Genomic DNA, 27367 nt, shown 5'->3' on the forward strand with positions numbered 1-27367 from the left:
CTTTCCAGCTACTCTTTGCAAGAGCTGTAGCCAAGGCTGACAGCCCCAGGACGTGCAGCCCCAGAAGGAAGGGGCGGTTTGGTGAGTGCCTGTGTGCACCCCTCCAGCCCCCTCCCTCCTCCTCCACCAGGGCTGATGGGCCCTGGCTCCCACCCGAGACGATCAGATCCTGGCCACCGAGAGAGGCTGACCCTTGAGTGAGAAATCACAAACTGTAGGTAACCCAGTCTTTATGTTCCTGGTAGAGAATAGAGCCATGAAAAGTACCTGAATGTGTTATACAAATACTTGGAAATATTCCAATAATTTACCATATTTCCCCCTATTTATGGATGTTGAGATTGGCCTGACATTCCATTGACACTTGTTAGTTAAAAGACTGGAATAGTGATGTAAAAATGAAGACACTAAGTTTTCAAACGACAAATTGACAGCGAGGGTTGGGTCTTTCCAAAACAGCGAGGGGTTTTTCCTTCTCTCTGTTGGCCCTCCCAGCGCCCAGGGAGGCGGCGGTCTTGAAGCATCGGGCACGTCCCAGGCTGATGAACGGGCTGGGGCTTCAGACCTCACACACCGCAGAGGGTGTTTGTTATATGAAGTTTCTCAGTGATCCTGAGAGACAAGGAGGAGCATTTGACCAGGGCTGCCTCCCTCCCTGTGTAACCCAAGGAGAGTAAAGTGGGTATAGTCAAGTCAGTATTCACATCCCAAAGTCGTGAGGACAAAACCAAGTAGGATAATGTGGAGAGCAGCCTGCAGACCGCAGAGGGCGTTCCCAGCGGTGGTGGCTGTTAATGAGGATTGCTGAGCAATACCATCTAAGTTAAGGAACGTGGGCTCCCTCTGCAGCTGATGAGGTTGCCCAAAGCCCAGCTGAGCACGTGACTTCCGTGCATATGAGGGAGTCGTGGTGACAGCCATGAGTGCCTGAATTTAGGAGGTGCCTCCATCCCAAACAAACTTCCTAACCCAAATGTGAATTTCAGTTCATGAAACCATCATGAGTAAGGACTAACTAGCACTTGGTGTGTCTGGCATAAAAGAAATATTTTTCAAAGTTCACTTATGAGGAAGCTAACTTATAACAACAGCAAAAGCAATTCGTTTATAAAAGGAAACAAAAGTGTGAAATAGGAAAGAAAGTAATGCCCCAAATTCCTGGTTGCCTAGAGTCAACCACCTCCATTTTGGCATAATTGTTTCTAGACTCGTTTCGTGATTTTTAAAAAGGAATGTGACCTTTTCATAAATAATGACAGAGATGTACGCAGATAAGATAGATCATGAATGTGATACAAAAATGCCTGAAATGCGGGAAGGGCAGGCTGGGTACTACAGCTGGTACCACAGCTGGTTTGGGGAATGAGAAGAGGTGGGTCAAGACTTCTTGGCTTGGAGGTCAGCCTGCAAAAGTGACGGGAGCACCTCTGCTTCAGCGGCCACCAGCCCGGAGACTTGGCAGCCCCTGCTGATTATCCTTGTGCGGACCCTCCTTAGGGAAGCTTCTCCGCCACGTGTCTGACTTCCCTGAGCGCTGGGAGAACCAAAGTCCTGAGGGAGTACAACTGGTGGTCTGTTTAGTACTCGCCCTGCCGACTCTCTCTACCCGAACTCATCATGAGTTTGGCCAACATGACAGTCTCCATTTATTCTACTGGGAAGTAAAGTAACCCGGAACCTTTACCAAGTCCTGATTCCAGGAAGCCTGGAAGAGTTGAAGCCCTGCTTAGGCTGGGGCTGAGCAGTGGCTGAACGAGCTCCCTCTGACCAGCAGGCCCGGAGCAGCAGGGAGGGGAGAAGTGGGGCGCCCATCAGTTCTGCTGCAGGGACTGCCTTATTTCATGCCAAGGAGAACCTCGAACCAGAAACACATTCCAGAGCCTCAGTCTATTTTCCCACCTACTGGCTGCCTGGAATCCTCCTAAGGACTCTGCTGGCCTCTAATTAGCACAGATAAGGAACTGCTAAAGTGTGACCTCTTTTTTCACTGTTCCAAATGCACCAGTGTTGAGATTCTGTCCTCCTTGCCTGGAAAGAAAGCAGAATAAACAAACATAGAAAAATTACCCGGAGAGTACATGATGGCTAAAACTACAACAGAGTAGCCGGCGTTCAGTTAAGAAGAATCTCTACCACTTTGAAGTCTAAGACGATATTTTTGAAAGACAAAACACAGAGCAAACATAAGCACGTGTACATACTACAACTCCAGTGTCTAAGTTGCACCAGTGTCCTGTGGGGGAAAAACTCAACAAATGGAAATTTCTCCCAAAGGCTGGCAAAAAGCCACACCCCTGCTCTGATTTGGAAAAGAAGCTAGTAAACAATGTGGTGTCTGGTTTTACATTACAGATGATTTGCAGATATCTAACTTTGATTATAGTTTAGCTTCTTAGATTTTTATCACAGAAGCATATTTCAAAGAGCCCTAGCACGCAGATGACGGTGGAGAAGCTTGTAAAAACAAACTCTCGGACTTCTTGAAGCCTAAGAAAAGGAAAATAAAAACATTGGACAAGCTGAAGAAACTCCCCCACTGGTCTTTTTCTCTGGGTTTTGTTCTTTGTGTCCCACAAAGAGAAGGCTCACTAGCCAGGGTGAATTGTGGATTGCGGGACCAACCCGAGTGGAGGGAAGAGTCAAGTCAGCTCCCAGAGGGTCTGGAAAGGCTGGATCCAGCTGCCTCAGAAATGACCGAGGCAAAGGCTCACTTCCCTCTGGTTCAGTGAGGCGTAGGTCCCGCACAGCTGGACCCAGAGCCGAGGGCGAACCACACTCCCCGACCCTGCGTACTGGACGAGGGACAAGGGACTGCAAAAGCAGCCTCGAGGAAGAAGAGTCACAGAGATACAGTGCTGCCTGAAAAGGGGATGTGGTAGGGAAGCCACCACTGCAAAGCCTCCGAACTTTCCAGAACGTCTCCAGGGCACAGCAAGTGTGATGGGCAGCATTCGTGTTGGGGGCACCTCGGGGGCCGGCTCTCCAGCACCAGTGGGTGTAGACGGTTTTCTGGGTCTTCCTTTGCATGGTCTCTGACCTCCCCAGTGAATGTGCACATGCCGCGGACCCGCCATGCTGCCTGCCTTGCACTAATCAATATGAAAAAGAGAAAGGGTTCCAGCAAATCGGGGGGCAGGTGGCAAGACCAGGTCTCGCTGAGGCTGTTTGGAGGCCCTTCCAGATGCCCTGCCTGCCCTCACAAGCCAGAGCTTTGACCTACTCCCTGCCTGTCCTCACAGCATCTTTCTGCTTCTCCGATCCCTGGAGATCTCCAAGACAACAGCGGGTGTGAAAGGCAAGTGGAGAGTGGCATCCGGAGCTCCAGGGAGAAGATGCTTCTGGCTGGAGGCTCCCAGCTGGCGTCTGTGAAATGACCTGCACAGAGGAGGCTGCCCTGGCTGGGAGGAGCCCTGGGAGAAGCGTGAAGCTCAGGGGTCACCCTTGAAAAGTTTCCAGTTTAACATGTTCAGGGGCACTGTGCAGAAGTCTCCGCAGAGAGGGGCAATCCTAGACCTCCACCTGGCTGCCCCTGTTGTCTGCAGCCACTGAACTGATCCAGTCACTTCACCTCTCTGAGCCTCAGTTTCCTCCCCTGTAAAATGGGCACACTGACCCTTGGTCTACATATGTGTATGAGACTATGTCTGTGAAACCATGGAATTACAAGCTGTTATGGAAAGATTCCTTGTTGTTGGTCACAGAACACTAAAAGGCTGAATGTACTCAGAAGTCCCCAAGGAGATCCCGGATGCACACAGCCTCAGAACGTGGGACATTCGGATCGCTGTTGCTGTCAGTGATGCTCACCCAGTGGTCCACCACCAACCCCAGGCGTCAGAGGTGGGTCCCCTAGCAAACTGGCCGCACCCGCTTCCAGTAGGATTTGGAGGGAAAGTGAGTCCATTTTCCATGCAATCAGCCTGAACCGAAGCACAGATCACTTTGCGCCAAGTTCTGGGGGCTTGAGTTTCCTCTCCTGAGGCAGGTCCTCCCATGAGTCAGCGGGAACAGGATCAGCCGGAGCTTAGTGGTTTTACTTGAGGGGAACCTACAGGAAGTCATTTAAGAAGATAATAAGGGGGATTTTTCCTGTCTAGAAACGAGGCCCATGGGTCTTTGCCGATGATTCTGCTCTCTCATATTCAGAAGTAAACACAGGAGAGCCTCGGCCCATCGCCTCGTCAGTACGGCGAGCTCAGCACACAGATCCTCCTGGAGTAGAAGGGAGTCCCCGCCTTGGGTTTGCCCGGCTGAGGCCCCAGTGCAATTGTCTTCCGGACTCTGCACCTCCCAGCACCCAAGCCAGGAGCCCCATGCAGCCTGGGCGCTGCCTGGGCCCACCCCTCCCCGCTCCCCCACCCACTCCACCTCCTTAGCTTTGCCCCATTGTTTGACGTGATTGTCTTTGAAATTAAAATTAGGAAAGAATTCCCACCGTGGTAGAGGGTCATTACTTTGTGGGGTGCCCTTCTCCCCATGCGTGATTTTCATTTTCACAAATGGTTTGACCCCAAAAGGTGGTGAGTTTTGAAACTGAGTGTTCAGAGCTGTCTGCCCTGGAATTTGTAGCTGGAAAAGAGACTCACAGGACAATATGAAAAAAAGGGAATAATCAGAATGCCATGGGGAGGAAATCTGGTTCGTCTCTCCGTTTCATGGGCCCCCAAGCCCAGTGAACGACGCATGGATCAGTGAATTCGTGAATGAACGAGGGAACTGAGCCACAGGGCTGGAGCTGTCACTAGAGGTCATGGAGGGTTCCAACCAACGCCGTGATTTTTCTAGATGAAGGAGCTCAGGCATAGAGACCGCAGCCTACCCAGGCGCAATCACACAAAGAAAAGCTGAAGGCCTGAGTCTCCATGGGGCCTCTGGAGCAGGGCCCCCACTTCCAGCAGGTCAGCTCTCCAAGAAGGACCTGCCTGGGTTCGAACCTGGCTCCCCTGCGTCATCTGTGCAGTGTTGCCAGGACTTGCTTTGAAGCGAGAAGGGCAGCTTTCATCACTCCCATGACTTATAGGAGGGAAGCATAATCATCTTGGCCTGGGAGAGAAGCCCCCGCGCTTGGTTCTCATGATTCCCCTTCCCTAGCGCCTGGCTGTCATCCTATCTCTGATCAGTGTCCAGTAAACAGACAAGAGCCTGCTTTATGCCGTCACAGACTAAGTGACACCGGTTAAGAGCTCCGTCTTTCACTCCTTCTTTGAAATGAATCCTCCCTCCCATCTCTGCTTTTGGTCCCATGAGAGCAGCATGGTGGTGGGTGGGGGGTGTGGGATGCAGTTCACATCCAAACACTGAGAGGTGGCAATGCTTTTTCTGTTGGGGGGAGGGTGAATTGGGCAGTCTGGAAGGATTACAACCACACTTAATTTCAGAGCATTTTCATCTTCATCATCTTTTAGCCATGAAATGACCATCCCAGAGGGAAAGCAGCAGCCTCCGAAGTGATCCCAGCGAGGCAGGAGTCAGGATGTGGGCAGAGCCTCTCCAGCAAAGGGAGGGGTGCTGTTTGCTGCCGTTCACATCCTGGTGTTACTCCTTCGAGTTATAACTTGCCTTCGACATCCCTGATTTCTGAAGTAGCCAATCTAGGCGGTTTTGAAGACTACAACATTAATTTTCCAAGTACGGGGATAGGCGGCAAAGGGCCACCTCAGCTGTTTTTCAGTGCCAGTGGAGAGACAATGTGCAGTTAGGGAGGAAACCTCGAACTGGGTACTAGGCGTGGCTCTTCCTATTTCTGTTTGCAGTTAGAGCCCCAAACTCAACTTGGTAAATTGTATGTAGAACCTATGTATTCAGAGAAATAACTTCCAATTAGGGCACTACTTAACCTTACACGAAAGTGCAGTTTGCCCATAATTTTCCTGGTTATCAACACACGGTGCCGAAAGGCTTACCCGCAGGGAGACAGGCTGTGCCTACAGGTGGACCAGGGTGATGAATGCCTGGGAGGTGCACGCACTGCTCGGTGCGTCTGAAGCTCTGCCCTTCACACGGCGAGGTAGCAGGCATACGTCAAAGAAAGTAGGCTTCATTGATAGAAAATGGGAAAGACGGTGGGTTCCTTGTCTCTCGATGGTCAAATCACAGCGTCAGGACTAAACTTTGCTTCTACTGGGCAAGTTTACACAATGCTCAAGAGGCATCGTTTTCCTTTGTTTTCCTTCCCTTTCCTGCTGGGGGTTGTCCACGCTGCTGCGATTTACTTCTCTGGCCTCGAAACCTGCTGATTCTCATCGGAGCTTCCATGCCGTTCAGGATCTGCTCCATGTGGAGTTTTCTTGTTTGCCACTCCCTTACTGATAAAGCTGTTTATTACTTTAAGGTGGTCAAAACAAAATCAGCTTTCAAAGATGTCTTTGTGGATGAACTTCCTGCTGAAGACAAGTAACTTCGAGCTGGCAGCCTGAGACTCGAGCTCCCAGCCACTCTCATGTCTCCACTACCAACTTTTTCTCATGGATGTGATCCATGTAGCTCGTGAGTAAAAAAGAATCATGTGATGTAATTTTTGAACGCAGCTGTTTCACGAGAGCAGGAGTTGGCTTGGGGTATTCTAATTTTGAGAGCTTTTGGTAAACTAAAGTGAAATCAAAGTCCAGAAGGGTGAAGGGACTGGAAATCACTCGGAGGGCAGTGAGGATGCCGGGTCCCAGAGGTGTCAAAGGTCTGTTGTGTGGATACATCCTTGAGACCTAACCCAAGTTTCTCCAGGGTGTGGGAGCACGACCACAAGGTCAATGTTCTAGGGAGTCAGATTTCTAATCATTAGAATTGTTCAAAAGAGGAATGATCTGCCTTGTAAAGGAGTGATCTCATCCATGAGAAATTTCAAGCAAAAACTAGGTAACTTGCAGTCACAGGTTGGAAGCAGTACTTCTCTTGCAGTGCTAGGCTGTGGCCTTCTCCAGTAGGGTTTCAAGAGCACCAGGGAGTACACGGGCAGACAAGCCAGGAGAGGGCAGTAACGAGCTCGGCGGCCCAGACACGGAGGCCTGAAGCTCAGACAAGACGGCCTGGCCCCGGCGCTCTCCTCCTGCAAGTTCAGCTCCACCGGGTTGATGTCTACACCCTTCTGGTCACATCTTTGAATTCACTTTAGCTTCTCAGATCTCTTGCCTGGCAGAACCAGAAACATTTTCTCCACCTGGGTCCCAGAGAATGCTCTGTGCTCTGATCCCACCAGGAGCAGACCCCAGTAGGGGCCACTGGTGAGACCATGAGTTAAGGAAATTTCCTGGAGAACTGGGTCCTATCACAGTCATTTGGGCCTGGGCTCGCTGGGTGCCATGCTCTGGTGTGGTGATCACCGAAAACCCCCCTGGCCTGCCTGGTGGTGTGGAAGGAAACCCTTGGAGTGTCTGGAGTGAGACTCCAACGAGCCTGTTTGAGAAACTCCGACCCTAGAAAGGCAGATGTTTGGCCCGTTGGTTTTCTCAAGCTATTTGTGCTCCAGGGGACTCCTAATCCACATGTTTCCTACCAATTTACCCTTCATCCATCAAAATATTATTGTGCAAGAGCTTTTTGATGTCTCAGAAGCCTGATGAGTCTCTGAAGCCCTTCTCCCCCTTTGTACCATGAAACTGTGTGCTTAATGGGACCAGGAGCCAGAAAGGCTAGAGGCTGTGCCTTGAGTGGTGAGAACGGCCTTGCAAACAGTCCCCTGCCCAGCACTGCAGGCTGGTGTGATTATGCCAGGTGGCAAGAAGGGACGCCAGTTTTCTTTATATGGCCCTCTGTGTTGTGCCTCTAGGGAGGGTCCAGCTCCACTGGAAATTCAGTAAATCGTCCCATTCAGTCACTCCCTCATTGACCAGCTGTTCAGCGGGCATCGCTGCATGACAGTGGGCATCGTCCCCCTGTTGGGCATCCACCTGTGAACAACGCTCAGTTCCTGCCCTTGAAGGACTCACGTCCTAGCAGAGAAGATCATGGCAATACGTAGACCATTCCGGAAAGGGCAGTAAGCACAGCACTGATAGGACGGATATCACAGACAGTACAGGGCAGCGTGTTACAGAGCTAAGGAGAGGCACCCACCCCAGCCTGGGATGGAGAGGATGTGTTAGCAAAGGCTTCTGCAGCACTCCAGAAACAATGAAGTCATCTAAAGACATGAGGTATAAATTTTCAGCTGTTTATTTAGTGTCTTTCCCACCAACCAGTTGCAATATTTCATAGATAAAGAAGGGAAGTGGGCAAGAAAAGGAGGAACGTGGAAACACTCGGTGGTCAAGGCTTGACCCAGTGCTTTAAATAAGAGGTACTCTGGGATCCTAACTCCATCCTGTGATAGCCCATCGGATGCTTTTCTTTAAGAAACACAAGCTTTGACCCTCAGCCTCAGAGTCATTCCAGCAGCTGCAGGCCAGCCCCAGGGCTCCAGGTCAGGCTGGGGGTGGAGTCAGGGCACCCACTCCATCACCCAGGCCTCACACTGCAGTGGGCTGGCTGCTGGTGGGCTGAGAAGACACGGGATTTCACATGCTGGTGTATTTCATGTGCATTTCAAGGACAATTTTAAGAAAAAATTATTTTATCCTCACCTGTGTGAATTAGAGATGATGATATTCGGTGCAGGCTTCAAACTCCATCTTTATTCATCACCTCAATTACCAACAGATTTTCTCAGTTTTTTTCTGATGATAAAAATAACATCTTGATCATAGAAATTTTAGTTGATTGGATAAAAATGTAAAGCAAAAAAATCAAAATCACCCATAACATTACTTAGATGACCAAGTAAACATTTTGGATATTTGCCTGATTACCGCTGATTAAGTCAAATGTTGTGGCGAAGTGTCTGTATGTTTTAAGTCTCATGATAAATAACCTACAGAAGATTTTCTTCTAATGACTGGACCTCCTCATTCTGTACTTTCAGAATTCAGGGTCAAAAATTACCCTACACAAATCATGAGTCTTTCATCCGAGTAATGGCCGACTGACTAGCCAAGTCCAACCCCAGAAGGAATAGAGCATTTGGGCAAGGTGACCTGGTTTACAAACTTGATTCCCTTTGGATCCAGTCTGTGCTTTGTCTGCAGGACTTTGTGACCACTCTTCCATAGTTACTGATGCCAGGCTTTGAATTATGGAAGGGTCATGGCATCCCATCCCAGGTTAGATAGGCTAAATGTTACCAACTCTTCAGAGTATCTGGAAGAACCCTGCTTTCTATCTCAAAGGAAAGAGTCATGAGATTTCTCTTGTGATATATGAGGAAAAGCAGAAGGCAGAACTGTCTTCTTTCTCAAAACTGAAAGAGAAACCAACCACATTCCTTTGAAAGCATGAGAAATTGCTGTATGAACTTTCTTCTCCAAAGAGGAATAGCGTTTTCCTATGTACTAGTGTGCTAATGTGCTCTCTGTGGCTGGGGCTCAAATTTGGAATTAGCCTTGAAAATTCTGTTAGAGTTTAGCTTCAATCTTGTTTGAATTCTTTTTCACTCAGAATTGAATATCTCTTAGGTACATGTTGTGAATAACTCAGAGCTGAATATCACTCAATATATATCTTTTTGTAAAAATACAAAGAAGCAAAATAACTATGACTGAAGAGAGAAATGGATAGCAAGGTGCTGTGTGACCTTTAGTGGGTTTTATAACCTCTCTGAGCCTCAGTTTCCTCATTGGTATATGGGGACAATAAGGGTACCTACTGGTGGAAGATTGCAGAAATGTCCACAACCGTTCACTCCTTTTCATCCAAACCCTTTGCAGTGTGACCTTGCAGCTCCTTGCACCAAGTAATGAAGTTTATTTCCTACCCCTGTTAATCTGATCTGAACTTGTGACTTGCTTTGGACAATGAAGTGTGACAGAAGTGAGAGGATGCCGACTCTAAGCCTAAGCCTTGAGAGGCCCTGGCTGCTTCCACTGTCACTCAGAACCCTGTCCAGCCACCATGGGAACAAGCCCCAGTAAGTCTGCTGAGGAATGAGAGATGGCGGGGCAGAGACAAGCATCCCCTTTGAGGCTGTCCTAGACCAGTCAGCCCCTCGTCAAATGCCTCTGACCACGTAGACAAGAAAGAGCCCAGTCAAGACTAGAAGAACCACCCAGCTGAGTCCAGCCCAAATGACTCAGCAGCAGAATTGTGAGCTAGAAACGTGAGTGTTGTTTTATACCATTATATTTTGAGGTATTTTGTTATGCAATAAATGCTAATTGATACACAGTATCCTATAAGCTTATTGAGAAGTTTGAAAGATTAGTATTTGTAAGATGTTTATAACTGTTCCTAGTTCTGTATATATTCTAAATAAGTGTTTATTTTCATAATCATTATCATTATTCAGGTTTTAGGAAATCCTCTCAGTTCCATGATCCCTTTGGAAAGAACAAAAACAAAAGCCTCAAATACTGACTTTAGAAGGATATTTTATTTATTTATTTATTTATTTATTTATTTATTTATTTATTTATTTATTTATTTATTTATTTATTTATTTATTTATTTATTGTTTAAAGGAGGTACTGGGGATTGAACCCAGGACCTCATGCATACTAAGCATGCGTTCTGCCACTGAGCTACACCCCCCTTCCTTAGAAGGATATTTTGACTTGTGTTTCAGCTCACATCCAACAATGATCAGTAATTAGTAGATTTATCTGGACCAATATTTTTGTTGCAATACTAATGGCTCCCAGCATGACTGGGATCTTTGGGCATATGAGCAAGTATTTTTGCTGAATGACAAGGCTTTAATCTTACAAGTACTTAGTCTTTTGCCAGGGAAATTATACTTGTTCTAACTTTTTAAAAGCAAGCAGCATTTTGATTTGCTTAGACCCCCGTGGTTAGAAGGGTAGTATGTTGAGACCAGACACGTCATAAGGAAAATCTACTCATTTCACTGGAAATCAGCTGAGTCATCTAGAGTGACGTTAAATATAATTTCAGAATTGAAAAAGAGTTCTTGTTCTTTCCTGTGGCAGCAAGCACTCAATACATACTTATACTTTAGTATAATTATTCATAATGTTAGATTATAACAATTACTGTTTTTATGGGCATAACTTTCCTACAGCTTGTTTGAAGTGATTCTATGTGGTTACCTGTGTAACAGACAATCTAGAGCATTGCAGACCAGCCCCAGAAATGGCACCTCGAGAATTGCTTTTTCATAAACTCCAGAGACCAGAGACATCCTCTCGGCTTTAGAAAGTACGTAAGATTGCCAAGGGCTGCTGGAATACATCTCATTTGCCAGTTCTTTCATTATCATTTTTCTCTATCATCACCTGTTAGTAAAGCAAACTATAAATAATAGGACCTTACTGTTGCCTCAAAATACTTGCCATTGTCATTTTAATCCCCCAACTATCTAAAGAGGTAGACCAGACATCTGTGATTATCTCTTACAAAACAGACAGACGGAGTTGGTACACTCAAGCCGACCGCCTAGCAAGTGGCATCACTAGTGTCAAAGCCAGATTTTCTGATTCCAAGTGGGGGGCTTTTTCGACAGCAATTCATCTCACTCTTCATGGTGACCCCAAATGATGAGAGACGTAGCCAGGGAACAATCAGCACATTTAATTTTGAATACTGGCTTGTCCACTTATTAGCCAGGTGACATTGGAAGAGTTACTTAGACTTTCTGAACCTCATTTTTTTATATACAGAAGAGTGTAATATACCACATGGAATCTTAGAGAAGATTAAATCATCTATGTAAAGCACCTATTCACCTTTGTAACCTCCCACCAGCAGAGTGTCTAGCACAGAGTAAGTGTCCAATAAACATCTTTAAATGAATACACTTAATTGGCATCTCTTTCCTTGCCTGCATTCATTACTGACAGTTCCTTCTGAGTGGCATGTTTGAACTAATTACTATCTAGCCATTTCTTTATTCTCTTTCCAAAGAGTATAGTGTAATTCCTGGCTCGTAGCTAGCTTATGTTTGTTGCAAACTTTTGTAGCCTCCATGGGCAACGTTTTGAATGTTGTCCCTAAGGAATAAAAAAATACATACAAGTAAACAAAAGAATAGACACTGAAAAGTGTATGTATTGATAAACCTTATGCACATTCATTCGTATGGTTAAAATAAACACGCACATATATTTGGGTGTAGCATATATCTCGTTGCGTGAGATATACATATGCATGTGTATCTGTATATATTTACAATTGCTCATCAGTATTCTTAACCTGATGGCTCAAGCTTTTGGTGCTTGGGAAGGTCCCTGTGTCCCTCTGGTCTCTAGCCTTACTGAGTCTTCCTGCAGTAGCTCCAGGGACAGAGTCGCTCGAAGCCACAGCAACCTTGACATGTCTGTTTCCTTCCCAGTGCCCAGGGTCCCTGCTGTGAGATTAAGCTGTCAAGGCATGGAGCTTCAGAGGCTCCAATCTGAGCATGAGGCCTGCTAGGATACTGCTGTCTTCCTGCAGAACTTACAGAAAACCAGACGAGCTCTGCCTCTCCATAGACCTTCAAGGCACTTTGCATGAGGAAAACAGAAAACTGGGGGGCCCGGAGCGGTAGCAGCTCACAGAGTTGCGTCTCCTGAGGTTCCAGCCACACTTCCCCGTGGCAGCTGCTTTCGGGGCAGCTGTGGGCTCAGACTCCCCGTGAGGGGGCTGGGCCAAAGGAGGGCACCCCTCTTTCCTACCCATCAGGGCCCGTCAGGTCTCATCAAGTGTTTTCCCAAATCTAAGGACTCTTAGATTCTGGATTGGAATTAGGCAGTTTCCCCAGAAGGCACTTCTGTCAGTTTTTGCTTGAATAACCTCTTTTGATCCCTTCTTACTCTACTTGTACACACAACACCAAGCCTCATGATTGGCACACTACGAACACAGAATGAAATTAAAGGAATGGAATTGTTTAATTTGAAAACTCTGGAGAAGAAACTGACATCCAACTGAAAATGCTCTTCTTAAAACTTTCTAGACCTGGACTTTTTTTTTTTTTTTTTTTTTTTAGAATGATGCAGAAAAAAGTCAGTTGGACCAGAGAAGAACTCTGAAAAGAACTCAACTGAAGATGGACTCTTAGGACTTACAACCAGAAGATTGCTCCCCAGAGATCAATCTAATTGTGTGGGGAAATAACTCTGAATTACTTTGAAGATTTATATTTTCTATACTCTTTCAACCAAAAAGAAAAAGCTGAGACTCCACTACCGTTACATTTATAACCTGAGAACCGGGTTGCCATCCTCACCCTCAGTGTTTTATCTCAGCTGCGAGTAGTAAGGAACATTCTGTGACTGAAGTCGTGCCTTCTTATGGGACTGGAGCAATGAGAAGAGAGTGTATTTTGCTAAATGATTTTACATTAATCTGTGACTACTTTTTACCTTATCTGTGGTTATTAATCTTAAACTCCAAATGGACTGTACAGATGAGTTGGGATAACAGCCTATTTATGTTAGAGCAGCTGCCTTCTTTGGTCGGTCACTAGCACCTTCTTGTTTGAAATATCCCACAGATGATTTTTTTAAACTGGTAGATACATAAGAATGCGTTTTTGTATTGAAAATCTCGTGGTAGCTCTCCAAGGCATGGAACTCCGGAGTTCATTTGGTTGTAAAATGGCTCAATATGACTGTGGTTTGACATCTTAGTGGATTTTTTTTTTTAAGGTTCCAGCTCTATTTCCCTAAAGATGCACAAGGGAGTAGAAGGCTGTCCAGACCAGGCTAGAAGAGGGCTGGGATACATGGGAGCTTTATTCCCCAATAATCCTTCTCCTTAAAAGTCAAATGCAGGTGAGGGATTTTACAGTTACAAGTGCCATAACTGACTCAGAAAAGGAGCACCAAAGGATGGATAGTAAGGTCACTGGATGAAAGTTGTCCGGGAGGGAATAGTCACAGGGTCTGAAACACTATCCCTCTGATGATTATTTACAGAGAAGAAAAGTTACCTTCATAATGGAGAAATCCATTAGATAAGAAATCAACTTAGCAAGTTATCATGGAACACTCTTTGGGTACTTTCTGGTGTGATGCACTGAGAAAGATTCGACATCTCCCATGTGGTATTCTTCCTCCCAAATACATAAATTGAATCCAGTCAAGAGGAAACAATCAGACGTAACCAAATTCTCCATCATTGCATGTATCCAAATTCTATGACATGCCACAAACCAACTGGCCTGGATTCTTCAAAATTGTCAACATCATGAAAGAAAAACAAATGCAAAGGGATTTCCTGGATTAAAGGAAAATAAAGAAACGTGGCAACTAAGTGGTATGTGGTATCTTTGATTGGATCCTGGATCCAAAAAAAAAATTATGAAGCTTAACTATAGATTAGACGATGTTATTGACTCAGTGTTTAATTTTGGGGATGATAACGCTATGTGACTGTGTAGGAAAATGTCCTTTTTCTTAGGAGACACATGCTGAAGCATTTAGGGGTGAATTGTCATAACGCCTGCAACTTATTTTTAAATGGTTAAGCAAATATATATACATATGTGTGTATTTATACACACAAAATCATATATACATGCGTGTCTTCAGAGAGTCAGATGGAGACTGCAAATGTGCTAAAATGGTTTTTAAAATACAGGTGAGGGGGGACAGCTCAGTTGACAGGGTCCCTGGAGGAATGCCCAAGGCTTGACAACAGCCTGGCTTCTAGAGGAGATCAGAAGGTCCACACCAGCCAGTATCTTCCTCACTGACATGCCGTTTCTCTAAGACACTCTACATTTTGCTCATAAAATGGGGTTCCCACGACATCTTCATCTTTCACATGCTGGTTTTCCTGAGCGCATACTCCTCTATTTCATACTGCAGCCCTGGAGGCCAGATTGCCCTGGTTTTAATCCCGGCTGTTAATTTACTAGCTGTGTGGCTTTGGGCAAGTTACTCTCTCTCACCTGATCTCAGTATCCACACCAATAACTGGGGCATAATAGTAATAGCTATCTAACAGGGTCATTTTGAGGAATAAAGGAGATATAACACGATGCCTTGGCCATAGCAAAACTCAATATATATTTGTTATTATTAACATTAGTATGCATGCTGCTACGAGCTTGCTGATGAAAACTACAATAATAAAAGTAAACAACAAATATGTATTGGGCACCTACACGATCGGGCACTGTTACTGTTCAGTGAACAACAGTGAAAGAGCCTTTCCCTAACAGAGCTGACACTGCACCCCACACTCACCACAGGTCAGGATGGTGAGAAGAAACTTACACGAATGAACTCGTTTCATTCTCAAAACCTCTCTGAGCTGATCTCAAGCATTCTGCCAAGTAGCCTAGCTTGGTGGAAATTTCTGGGGCTTTTGAAAAATAATTGAGTCAACATTGGGAAATGTGGGAGGGAGGTAGTTTGTTTGGCTATATTTTGTTTTTGGCTTTCCAAGTCTGTGACAGTGTTTAACGACAAAAACATTTTCTGGTTGAGCCAGCAACTGAAGATTCAATAGAAACAGAAATAATTGATGGATCACACTCATCATTTCAAGGTAAGTGGTGCTCCCTGGGGTGGGGCAGAGGCAGAAGGTCTAATGGGAAAGTGGAACAAAGGAATAAATTCAACCTCCCTTTTTTACAGACAGAATTTAAGACGCTTGGCTCGCAAGGTCCAAGACTTCTACTGGAGCTCCCCGTTCTCGCCAGTGTCACCATGATGGTATTGATTGGAGAAGAAGAGGCACTCGGCCTCTAAAGGAAGGTGGATTTGCCCCAGCTCCCCACTGTGGGTCTCTGCTCAGCTGGCTGGTTAGACCGGCCCTGTTGTGACGCAGCATGAGTCACAGGGGAGACTCTGTAAACTTGCCGACAGTCTGTCATCATCCCCTCCCTTGCAAAGCTAGACCTGAAGATGCGTCTTTGTTGGTCATTCTTGATGTGTTAATGAGCGCTGTACATCTCTAGAAACTCTCCAAGACTACCCTCAGTAGTGTGTACTGCCACAGAAACTCAAGATCCCTGTCCAAATATATTTCCTTTCATTTGATAAATCCTTGAGTATTTCCAGGAAAATATTATCCATATGTTTCTATTTTGTGTCCACTTACTTCATCCTACTGTTTCGGAAGGAAACATTGGTATTATCCAAGCAGTGTCATCATCTTTCTTTCCTTTCCATTGGGAGACAGGATGGCCACAGTCTTAACCAAGTTCAAGGCTGGCTGGAGACTGAAAGCCACAGGCTTTTAACTTTACAAAGACTATTTTCCTCTTCCTAATCAAAGAGGCCAGGCTGAGGACCCACAGAAGGCAAAACTATTTTAATAGCAGGATGGACAAAACAGAAATACCCAAATAAATTATCCATCACACAATTTATATTCTCTTGACAATGTTTTCGTGAGTACTTAAAATGTTCTTGTCCTCTAACCCCAAAATTCTGCTTCTAGGAAATTGTCCTAAAGTCATGGTCAGAGATACACAAACAGATTAAATTTATTTGAAACTAAATATCCAACAATATGTTATTGGTAAACTAAATTATAGCATGTCCAAAACTTGAAATACTATGCAGCCATTAGTGGATATTTTGTGACATAGGAAAATGTTAGTAACAAGGAAGCTACACAGAAGTGGCATGAGATTTAGTTATTTAAAAATTAATGGGAGAAAATAAAGTGGTGAGTGCTTCTTCCATCCCGTTTGTAGCATCTTTGCTCTAGAATGGGAGGGAATTTCCTTCCATGTCCCAAGAGTTCATTTCTGGACAGTTGGGATTCTGTGCTCAGAGGACAGTTAACAAATCTCTTTTACTAACTGCTATGTGTAAAATATATAAACAGCAAATTTCTTCTGTATAGCACAGGGAACTATATTCAAGCTATGAAAAGGAAAATACATATATATATATATATGTATATGTATATGTATGACTAAAACATTTTTCAAGAATGTATTCCTTTTCATAAGCTTTTCCATTATAGGTTACCACAAGATATTGAATATACTTCCCTGTGCTCTACAGAAAAACTTGCTGTTTATTTACTTTATATATAGTAGTACCCACAAGTCTCAAACTCCTAATTTATCTCTTCCTACCCACTTTCCTCCCTGGTAACCATAAGTTTGATTTCTACATGAGTCTGTTTCTGTTTTGTAAATAAGTTCATTGCTGTCATTTTTTTAGATTCCACGTATGAGTGATATCATATGGTATTTATCTTTCTCTTTCTGGCTTCACTTAGTATGATAATCTCTAGGTCCATCCATGTTGCTGCAAATGGGATTATTTTATCCTTTTATGGCTGAGTAGTATTCCATTGTATATATACCACAACTTCTTTATTTAGTCAAATGTATGTTTATAGATGCATGTACCCACCACCATAATCAGGATGCAGAACTGTTCTGTTGTGACAGAGAAAGTCCTTCATGCTGTCCTTGCATAGTCATGTCCTCCCAGCTGGGAGCTTAATCCCTGGCAACCACTCATCTGTCTTCTATCTCTGTAATTATGTCACACCTTTTGAAACTGGCTTTTTTTACTCAGAGCCTCTTTCCACCTCATCTTTCAAGTATCCTGCTCTCCAAGAAAGTGATCTGCATGACCAACTAGTATTCGTGGGTGGAAATGATATCTCAAAAGAACTAAAATAAGGATATTTTCATGTGTCAGTGACTTGGTTTACTAACCTTGAAAAACAGGTAATAGCTTCCATATTGTCTCGGAGATGGAGGTCTGTCATGAAAATGTGTCTAATCATTTGGCACCTCTGGACCCTCATGGAAATATTCTCAGGACATTAAAACCATCTTTTGGTCTTTGTCTCTTTCCCGTACCTCCATTTCTTCCACCTTTAACTAAAGCACCAGCCCCTCTCACCTCACCACCTCCAACAAGCCTCTTAGCTCCTCCCTCTCTTTCCGTTCTTATCCTTCTGAAATCCATTCCCAGCAGCAACTCATGGCCCCTGTGATTCATGTATGGTCTCAGCTCTGGAAACATCTCTTCAGAGAGACTTTCTCTGGCAATCTAATTGCCTCCTTTCTCACCCCTCTCCACCCCTCCCCAACAAGTAGCTACCAAGTCATCCTGTTTTATTTTGTTCATATACTTCTGAAGAATTTCAAAGCGTTTATCTTGTTGGCCTATAGCCATTTACTGTTTATTTGTTTATGTCTTCTCCCTGGCTATAAAATCACCCTGATGAACACGAGTTCCTTCTGTCCCTAGCACCTGGGGCACTTGGCACAGTCATGACCTCGGTAAATATTTATCGATTGGATGAATGACTAAACGAACATTCACGTGGCTGAAAAACAGCTCCCAAAATGGAATAAGCAAGATAGCTGCCCTTACTACACTCTGCAACTGCTCAGAAAATGCAGGAGAAAAGTGTGAATGGCTACAGCACACAGGGGTCCGCAGACTGGCAGAATATTGTTGATGATTTTAAAAATCCATCAACATACTGAGTTCAAAACCTCAACATTGGAAAATGCCGTTGAACCTTGCATGGTTACCGTGGTCAGGATGTTGGCTTTCACCTAAAACTGCCTGGAAAATAAAGATCTCTCTCCCCACTCTCTCTCATTGTTGCCAGATTTGATTTCTTTATATGTATAGTAATCAGCCACTTGTAAGCTCCTAAGCCACATGCCAGCGGAAACGCATGGCAAAGACAGGCAAGTTTCGTGCCAGTGCGGAGGAGGACCGGCTCCAATCAACTCAGGTTTGTAGGTTCAGCTGAGGTACAAAATGCTAGTTGGCGCTAACATCTTGACGGTAGGATCAGCCAGCTCGACTGGATTAAATATTTCCTGCTTCAGCAAGAAATTTAGGTACTGATCTATTGATGGATGGGGGAGGGGGGTTGGTATTTGGCATTTGGGACCACAAAGCAAAACAAATTCATGTTTCATAGGGAAAAGAGATTTTTTTTTTCAATAAAAAAATTAAAGCTTGCTTTCTTCAAAGAAGAGAGGTGAAATGAGGTTTTCTGCTCCTAATTGAGGAAAAAAAAAGATCCTCCACATGAGATATTTCTGTACCACCCTGAAAAGACCAGGATTGGTCTTGGGGTGCAGGAGATCTTATTGAGGAGACCTGTCTGTGTCCGCAGGGAGTCCCAGCACATGAGCAAACTGAAACGTCAGAGGAAGCCAGTTCATCTAAACAGGCATCGCTGTCATCTGGAGAACTGGGGTCGGGGGGAACTGGGTCACCAAGGCAGGGAGACTGACATCAGCGTGTGAGTTACTCCTTGATGCTGTGCATTAATTCATTCACCCATCAGATAATGACTGGACCTCCAATGAGGGTGAAGGGGACTGGACCAGATGCCAGGGGGAATTCTGTGATGATGGAGACACAGTTCCTGTCTTCAAGAAAGATGTTAGGAAAGTCTGGGGAAGATAGACCTTGTTTTACCTGGTTGAGGTAAGAAATGGCTAAAAGGGGACAGGAAGTAAGTTGGAAAATTCTTTGTAAGAGGTGATATTTGCAAGGGAATTTATAAGATGGGTGGAGTTTGGTCAGGGAGATATGAGGCCAGAGGAGTTCCTCTCAGGTGGAGGGCTCCACAGACCTGTCAACAGAGGAGCACCTTTCTTAGAAGGCAGAAGGGAACATGGAGAAAACTGGCTTGATCTGTTCTGAAAAGAGCAGAGAAGCAGCTTCAGGACTCATGGACACTGCTTTCACTCCTGATCAGTAGTGACTCCAGCTTTGCAGTATACAGACCAAGAGTCCAGTCCAGCAACACACAGCTTGAGGAGACAAAGCAGTAAATACCCTGAAGAGGCTTGCATTCCAGTCTCAGAATTGCCTCAAATTAAGTGTGGGCTCCCGCCAACTTTATCGCTTCGTCTCTTGATGGCTTTTTCTCAGCTGCCTCACTGGCTTCTCCAGAATTATGAATGGGATCAATTAAATTTTGGCTTTGGGAACATCCTGGAGGCTTTAAACGCAGAAATTCATAGAGGCTTTTAGAGCCAGTTTGTCCATGTTTTGCTCGTAACTCACCCTGCTACTCACTTTGTAAACTCGGACAAATTATTTAACCTTCGTAAGTCCATTTCCTCAGGTCTGAAAACAGGGATAATAACAGCATATACTTCGTGGGCTTAATGTTTAAAGGTTAAATAAGAATATTTGTTCAGGACTTGGATCCAATTCTGGCACCTAATAATTTGGTTCTATTATGAATAAATAAATAGTGGTCCCTAACCTGGGACTTGACGCTGTGTCACGCGTTGCTACAGACGAAAGCCTTGTGACGAGGGGCAATCACGGACTCAAGAGATCCAAGATATCAAGGCATCACTCTATGACTTAGAACATGGACTAAATCAAGATAAAATAGAGCTGGATCTCTTTGCCTGAGTCTTCCTGTTGAGTGAAGAGTCGGGATAAATGCCCTCTCGAGAGGAGCTGGAAAATACCATTCAATTGGAAAATTCTAAGTAGAACCCGTCCCTCTCTTTCTCTCTTCATCAACATTCTGGGGAGCGATGCCTTCCTAGGCTGAAGTTTGGGGCAGGCTCTCTCCGGGACTAATCATGTCACTCATTGTTGAAGGAGCCCTTCCAGCATCGCCAACGGAGTTCTATTACTCATGGCTTTTAAATAAAATGAGAAGTTCCCAGGGCTCATTTGCTTTAAGGTTTTTCCTGTGGTATTTTTCATCCAAAGTGCCCAGTGAATAGTCAGATGGTCTGTTCACGCACTGGGCTCTTAGAACGTCCGTGTTCTTCGTACCTCCCCACACCTGGGTCACTTACTGTAATCCTCGGTTTCATTGGAATTTTAACACCTTCATTTAAAATAAGAAGTTAAGCAACTTCACACAAGACATTTTAGAATCTATAAATGTCTCACCCAACACTCCCCTTTGAGTTAACTTTCTCTTGCCCATGGGAATAGGATAAAATATACAGTTTATCCAGGGAGGGTCACGCCAAATGGAGACATAGCACTTTGTTTAAAAAGTGGATATCTCATTACTTACAGCCCTCACCTTCTGGCCCAGCCTAATGCCATAATGACTTTCTTAAATTTCCCTCATTTAACATCATCCATCCTGCCTTCTTTTGTTACCATTCCTTAAACTAACTAAACAGACCAAATACAATACCAGGGGCTAAAGGAGGCATGAATCCAACTTGTGGAAACCTGCTTTTAATTTAGGATTATGGGGCCAGTTTCCTAGAAATTGCCACATTTTTAAAGAAAATGGATTTTCCTTCTTTATGTCAAGAGATGCCTGATCTAATTAAAGTCGGTTTAATCTAATAATGAGTCATGCTAGGGCTGTCTTCAAAATGAACATTTTAGTCCCAAATCCAAACTTGAATCATCAGATATGTATTCTCACTAGCCTAAATAAAAAATTAAATGATCAGATTCCCAGACTCTCTCTCGCTAATCTCATGGAGACCTATTAGAAGGTATGAAGATGAAACGATAAAATTACATTTTACATAGTGGTCTACCAGTAGACCACTATGAACCATTTTCCTTCTAAAGAGATACTGAAATGTAAAAACCACTGGGAAATTAGGAAGCTCTTTGTAAGCTCCTGGAAGGTCTAGATGGAATGATTCATTTTTGCACATCGAATGCTTTATGATGCATCACACACAGAGTTGGCGCTCAGCAAATGAGTGCCACTGGATGTGAACTTCAACCCTGAAAATACTTAAAGTGAGATGATCTCAAGAGGAAAGTCTCTATCTTGTTTCGTTTTCTGTAGTACATAGCAGGTGCTCAAGGAACACGTGTGAAGTGAATGAGTGGCTGATACTGAGGACCCCTGGAGGGGTTGCTGTACCCAGTTCCTATGGAATCTTCAGGCCATAGAGAAACTACGGCCACTGAGATGCTGGAGAACTAGTCATTGAGCAGGACACTAGACCTGCCTCCCCGGGCAACACCTTGGGGAACCAAGAAAATAGCAATTTTATAGTTGATCATGTTGACCATTAGGAGGTCCACGGATTCTGCCAAGTTTGACTGGTTAGAAATGCAATTAGAAGGCTAGCTTCCCTCCCTTGTCCTGTTAATAATGAGGGATGGAAGGTGGCGTCTAGAGAACTAAAGAAATCACAGTGAACTGTAGGAAATTTCCACTGTAAAGACATCAGACGACCTTAGAACTGTCTATAAATAGTTGGTATATGCCCCAGGCCAGGACAAATTAGTAGGGAACAGCATGACCTTCTCTGGGGAGTTTCTGCAGCTCTGGTGCCTACAGACAACTGCTCTCTTGTTCTGTGTTTATCCAGAGTGAAATTCATTCTTCTTTGTGTTAATAACACAGAAAATAAGAAAGGGACAAAAGTTTCAGCTACAAGAGCCAACAACACAGCTCCCCAAAGATGCCTGGTTTTCCCTCATTGACTAGACCAACCAGAAGCCAAAGCATCTCCCACTGGAGACATCCACATGAAAAACCTCGACCTCGGATCTCTGTATTACTCCCCTGGGTCTGTAAAACACCATCTCTTTTTTTCACTGAAGTATAGTTGATTTACAGTGTTGTGTCAGTTTCTTGACTTAAGCGGTGGATACTGTGGAGAAGGGCTGGGGGCGCTGTGAAGATAAATGAAATTCAGAGTCTTCCTAGATTGAAGCAGAGAGTAACACCTACAGCCGCAAAGAGCACAAAACTCAGCCACTGTTACGGAAACGTGGTCACTAGAACTGAGTCACGGAGCTGGACTGCTTCTCGGCGACCCCGACGCTGTCTGTGGAAACTGGGCTTTTGTAATGCTAGTCCTCCTTCAAGTTCTGCAATCATGTCACAAAGATCAAAGTGGGCTAGCACGTGGAGTACATATCCTGCCCCATGTTCACCCAGATTTGCGGGGAAGGAAGGCTAACCATGCTGGCCTCCTGAATGGGGCTGCGTCTGGGGAGGAACACAGCAGACGCTGGACTGAGCACATCAGAACCGCCCGAAGACCTTCCGCCGTGCCTGCGGGCGCTGGAGGCCTGCGTGTCCAGCTGGGGGCTCGGGGAGGATGTGAACGCCCCCGAGAAAGAAACGAAGCCTCCTCCTTCTCCCTTTTGCTTTCTGAACTCCGTAATACAATTTTTTCAACAGTGTCCTTTTGAAGTCTGGCGTTCGGAGGGGAATTCCTGCAGGGCAATGAGACATCCGAAGGCATCACAGAGGAGGGCATTGAATGTCCTTTAACGCGGGTCCTTCAGAAGAGGAGAGACAGACGAATTTTAGGTCCCTCTCCACTCTCGAATTCCAATAGCCTCGGAGAACGGATTTCAGCTCTGCCCGACTAGCACGAACAGAACAAAACCAAACCAAAACAAACACGGACATCCTGACTGTTTCTGCTCCTCCCCCGACAATATTATAAGCAAGCTCCCTAGTGGCCGGGACACTTCATCCTGTTTTGTTCCTTCTTGGCTTCTTTGCACACAGGCCTTTGCCAGCGCTCTGAATTGTCTTGCTTCTTTTTTTGATGGGCTTATCCACCAATTTCCCAGCCTGGAGCTCGGATCACGTCCTTGTTACCTCTGGGTGGCCGGCTGGGCACAGACTTGGTCTGTCGCTGATGCTCCGTTGTGGGGCTCATCCTTGTTCAGCTGTTTCCCAGTTCCCTTCAGGTCTCCTCCACGTCTTCTTGGTTCTCCACATTTCTAGGAGTTGATACTCACTTCCGTGGGATGGCGGCACCAAGCACTAAGCCAACGTCCTGAGTGTCCACCCCTCAGGGCAGAACAACACACCTCTGGTTCCCTCCTCTCTCCCCCAGGCCATCACCTCCTGCCTTTGGGGCAGATGGGCCTCTGGGTGTGAGTCCCCTTGGCTTCTGGTCCTTCTTCATCTATAGACTTGCCCACCACCACATCAGCCTGGCCTCCTTCCAGAATCAGAACAGGAGACCTGTCTCGTCCTGTTCAAGGTCACCTGACCCCTGGACCCCAAGCCTCCTGCTGGACCTGATCAACCTTCATCTCATTTGTAGTTTCCATTTCGTTCTTCTCTTCCTCTTTCCAACCTCACCTAGTAGCCCCCTGGCTTGTAAAATTGTTTAAATCAATCTCATCTCTGTCTCTAAAAAATATCAAGTTCCAAAGAAACAAATAAAATCTTCCTCCCTGCATGTGCCTGTCACTGGGAGAACAGACTGTTCTCTTTGTAGGCTGGAGCTGATCTGTTTCCCATGTAGGTGTTAGTATTCAGGGAACACTAGGAGGGTCTGCATTCAGGGAATCATGAGCTGCCTTGTGATGGAATCCTCCCACAAAATCTGAAGACCCTTTCCCCAGCTGGGAAGCACCTCTGCAACCTCCCCACGACACTTCTGGCAGAAAGAAGATGCCACCTCTATCTCTGCACATACTTAGGCTCCCAAAGGTCCCATCAAGACCAGCAGCTTTGTCCCTAAAAGGAAGTCCTGAGTCCTTTATCACATGAGCGGCATTCCCCCACTTATCTAAGTGTAGAGAGCCTCCCAGGGTCCTGGTGTGTTCCTCTTGAATCCGTGTGAGTATGATTTGGGAAGTTAAAATTGTAGACAGATCTCAGGCGGCGTATTCGTTACTGTCAGCTGAAGCTTCCATGCTCACAGGCAGACCATCACAACAGACCTGCTGGGACCTGATTACTTTTAAGAAAAGAAACTTCTTTGGGTTATTATTCTCTTTCTTGATGGACTGAACCCTTTTTCTGGAATTCCGATTTTCTGATCATTATTAAAATTCTCAAAGGAATGCCCTGGTATCGCTCACAAGGCCAAATTTTTGTGGTACGTTAGAAAACTCTAATTGTGTACAACTGACTGCGTTATCACAATATTATCCAGAACCTGCAAGATAAGACACTAAGAGTGATGACTGGACATGAGTGTTAGGGCTGCCATGACGCTTCTGCCCTCTGACCTAATTTTAAAATAAAACAAAGAGAACCATCATTTGTATGGCATCTGTCTTCGCCCCTTTTTGTTTCCTTGATTTGGTTGTTTTTCTCATTCTGATACTATTTCCCCATTTATTTTCCTCAGGGAGAGGAATTATGTATTCATCGCACAAATTACTGTCATTCTTTTTATCTTGATTCTGCCAAGTCTTGCCAGATGTCTAAGTCAAAGGTGAGGGTTAAAGGAAGACTCAGATGAAGAATTACGGAGCTGGAGAAGAGCCTTCACCTCCCTGTTGGTGGGTACCACCTGCTCCTTTTAACCAGTTATTGTGTCATTTAAAAAGAATCTTATGAAAAAATAAATTTAAAAAAAAGAATCCTATGATTGTGATCCCATAAATTGTTGGTGAGAACAGAAATTTCTGTAGCCACTTCAGAGGGTAATTTGGCAATGTATGAAAAGTTTAAATGTCTTGCCCTTTGACCCAAGAGAAATGACAGGAATGTGTCTAAAAGGATAGTCATCAATTATTGCATTTTTTATGAAAACAAGAAATCTGGAAACAACCTAAAGAGGTTATCAGTCAAAAGAAACAGCAAAGGAATTCCAGGCAGTCATTAAAAGTAATGACATTGTTATGCAAAGACTCTCATGATGTAAGAGAATGATTACTAAATATATGTCAAATTTCCCTTTTGTTACATTGTGTGCACGCATTTTCAACAGCCCATAAGAATATTCAAAGTGTTAACAGTGGAATATGTGTGTGTGTGTCTGTGTATATGAATCACTCTGCTGTACACCAGCAATTAACACAACTCTGTAAATTGACTATACTTCAATTATATGAAAAAAAAAGTTAACATTTTACTGGGAAATTGAATGCTAAATCTTTTTTGAACAGTATTTTCCCACACTGTCTGAGTATTTCTCATTGGGGGAAATAAAGCAGTAAATTTTGACATCAGAACTTTGCCAGGTCCGTGAAAGGGCACCTCCCGAGCCCCGGAGGGAGGGCAGGACACAGGAGAGCCTCTTCCTGAACCTGCTTTTGCAGAACATTCTGTCAGTCATCATGGCTCCACCAGCAGCTGAGATTCAGGCAGGCCACTACGGTGAATTCGTTCTGCAAGAGAGGAAGCGTCACCATCTTTGGCTCAAGGCCAGGGAGGACGGAAGGAACCCAGGCTCTGGGAACAGTGCTGCTTACCTTGCAGGTCACAGGACACGCCCATGAGTCCCAGGTCATGAGCCAGCCCAGAACATTACCTAAAAAGCTGAAGTTCCATTCAAGGCTAGGAAGGCCCTAAGGACTATTGATGAACAGGTTGACCTGTTCCCTGTCTGTTCTGGCTTCCCAAACACGCTGAAATACAAACCCTCCCCGCCAGGGACAGACAACACCGGGTTTACTCGTGTAAATATTCTGTGCACGCTAGACGGGACTTCCCAAACAAAACACAACTTGATTTGAAATAATAAACCTTCCATTCATGTTGATAATGAAGGAGATCTATTACCAGGTCTTGCCTAGTTTCACAATCTTAAAAGTAATGCTTAGCATGTGGGACTAGTTATTTTATAATAAATAAATGACTCGAGCTATTTCTCCTTAGACTCCATAACAAACGTTTTTGGTTTGGGGTTTGTTTTAACAACAGCAGCATGACACGGTCCCCTCAGATTTCCCAGGCAGCAGGAAGGAGTCGCTGACTAACTGTGGATCCGGTCCGGAGGCAGCAGCGCCTTGCTGGTTGGACCAACTCTGGACACGTGGCTCCACCCAGGGCTTCGGTTCCCTCCTCCTTGGAGATGGTCCCTGATGTCCATTCCTCCCAGGGGTCTAAGTCTGAGATCCTTTGTCTCCAGTCCCTTTAGCAGAACAGAGAGTGTAGCATTTCAAGTTTCCAGTGGCTTCCAGAAAGACCTCTGTGGGAGAAGATCGCCCTTTGGAGCACATCATCAGGCCAATTCTTAGCTGCTGGGTGAGGAAGGAGGAAGAGGACTCAGTGATAAAACGATGTGTGGGACAGATGACCCTCCAGCTTGGCCTGGAACGAGATATGCCGGTCACACCGGGATAGAGCGCGGACAGGGGATGGAAGGTTTAAACTTCTTAGGTACCGCCTACAGGTAAGATGCGTTATTGGCACCAGTGAGCGCTAACGTCTGCTGAGCACCCCCCGTATGCCCAGGGCCGTGTCCAGTGCTTTACCCACGTGACCCACTGGATCCAGACACAGTCCTGGCCCATGAGGACCTTATGCTCATTTTACAGGAGAGAAAGCTGAAGCTTAGAGGTCACCCACCTATAAGTCATGGAACCAAGACTGCAAGGCACATCTAACCCAGAGACTGAGCTCTTGGCCTCTGAGTCACTCTGCTGAGTCTGGAACTGGGTCTGAGAGGCGTCAGCCATCTGCCCAGAGTCACACGGCTCAGAAGTGGTAAAGCGAGGATATGAAAGTAGATCCGACTGACACCAAAACATGTGATCTTCAGCCACACACGGTGCTGCCCCAGATCCCTGAAGGTGGCTTCCCAGCCCACTGAGCCGTCTGGTGGATTTGTCTC

At 45.2% G+C, this 27367-nt stretch overlaps 1 non-coding gene across 1 annotated transcript; it reads right to left on the reverse strand.

Annotated features, from left to right (window-relative positions):
• Nucleotides 1-10482: 10482 nt before the first annotated feature.
• TRNAT-AGU (transfer RNA threonine (anticodon AGU)) lies at nt 10483-10554 on the reverse strand. Its single transcript has one exon. It is a non-coding gene; the product is annotated as a tRNA-Thr (tRNA).
• Nucleotides 10555-27367: the final 16813 nt, after the last annotated feature.

Source organism: Camelus dromedarius, chromosome 26, assembly GCF_036321535.1.
Source record: "Camelus dromedarius isolate mCamDro1 chromosome 26, mCamDro1.pat, whole genome shotgun sequence".
In the NCBI taxonomy this organism is placed as follows: domain Eukaryota; kingdom Metazoa; phylum Chordata; class Mammalia; order Artiodactyla; family Camelidae; genus Camelus; species Camelus dromedarius.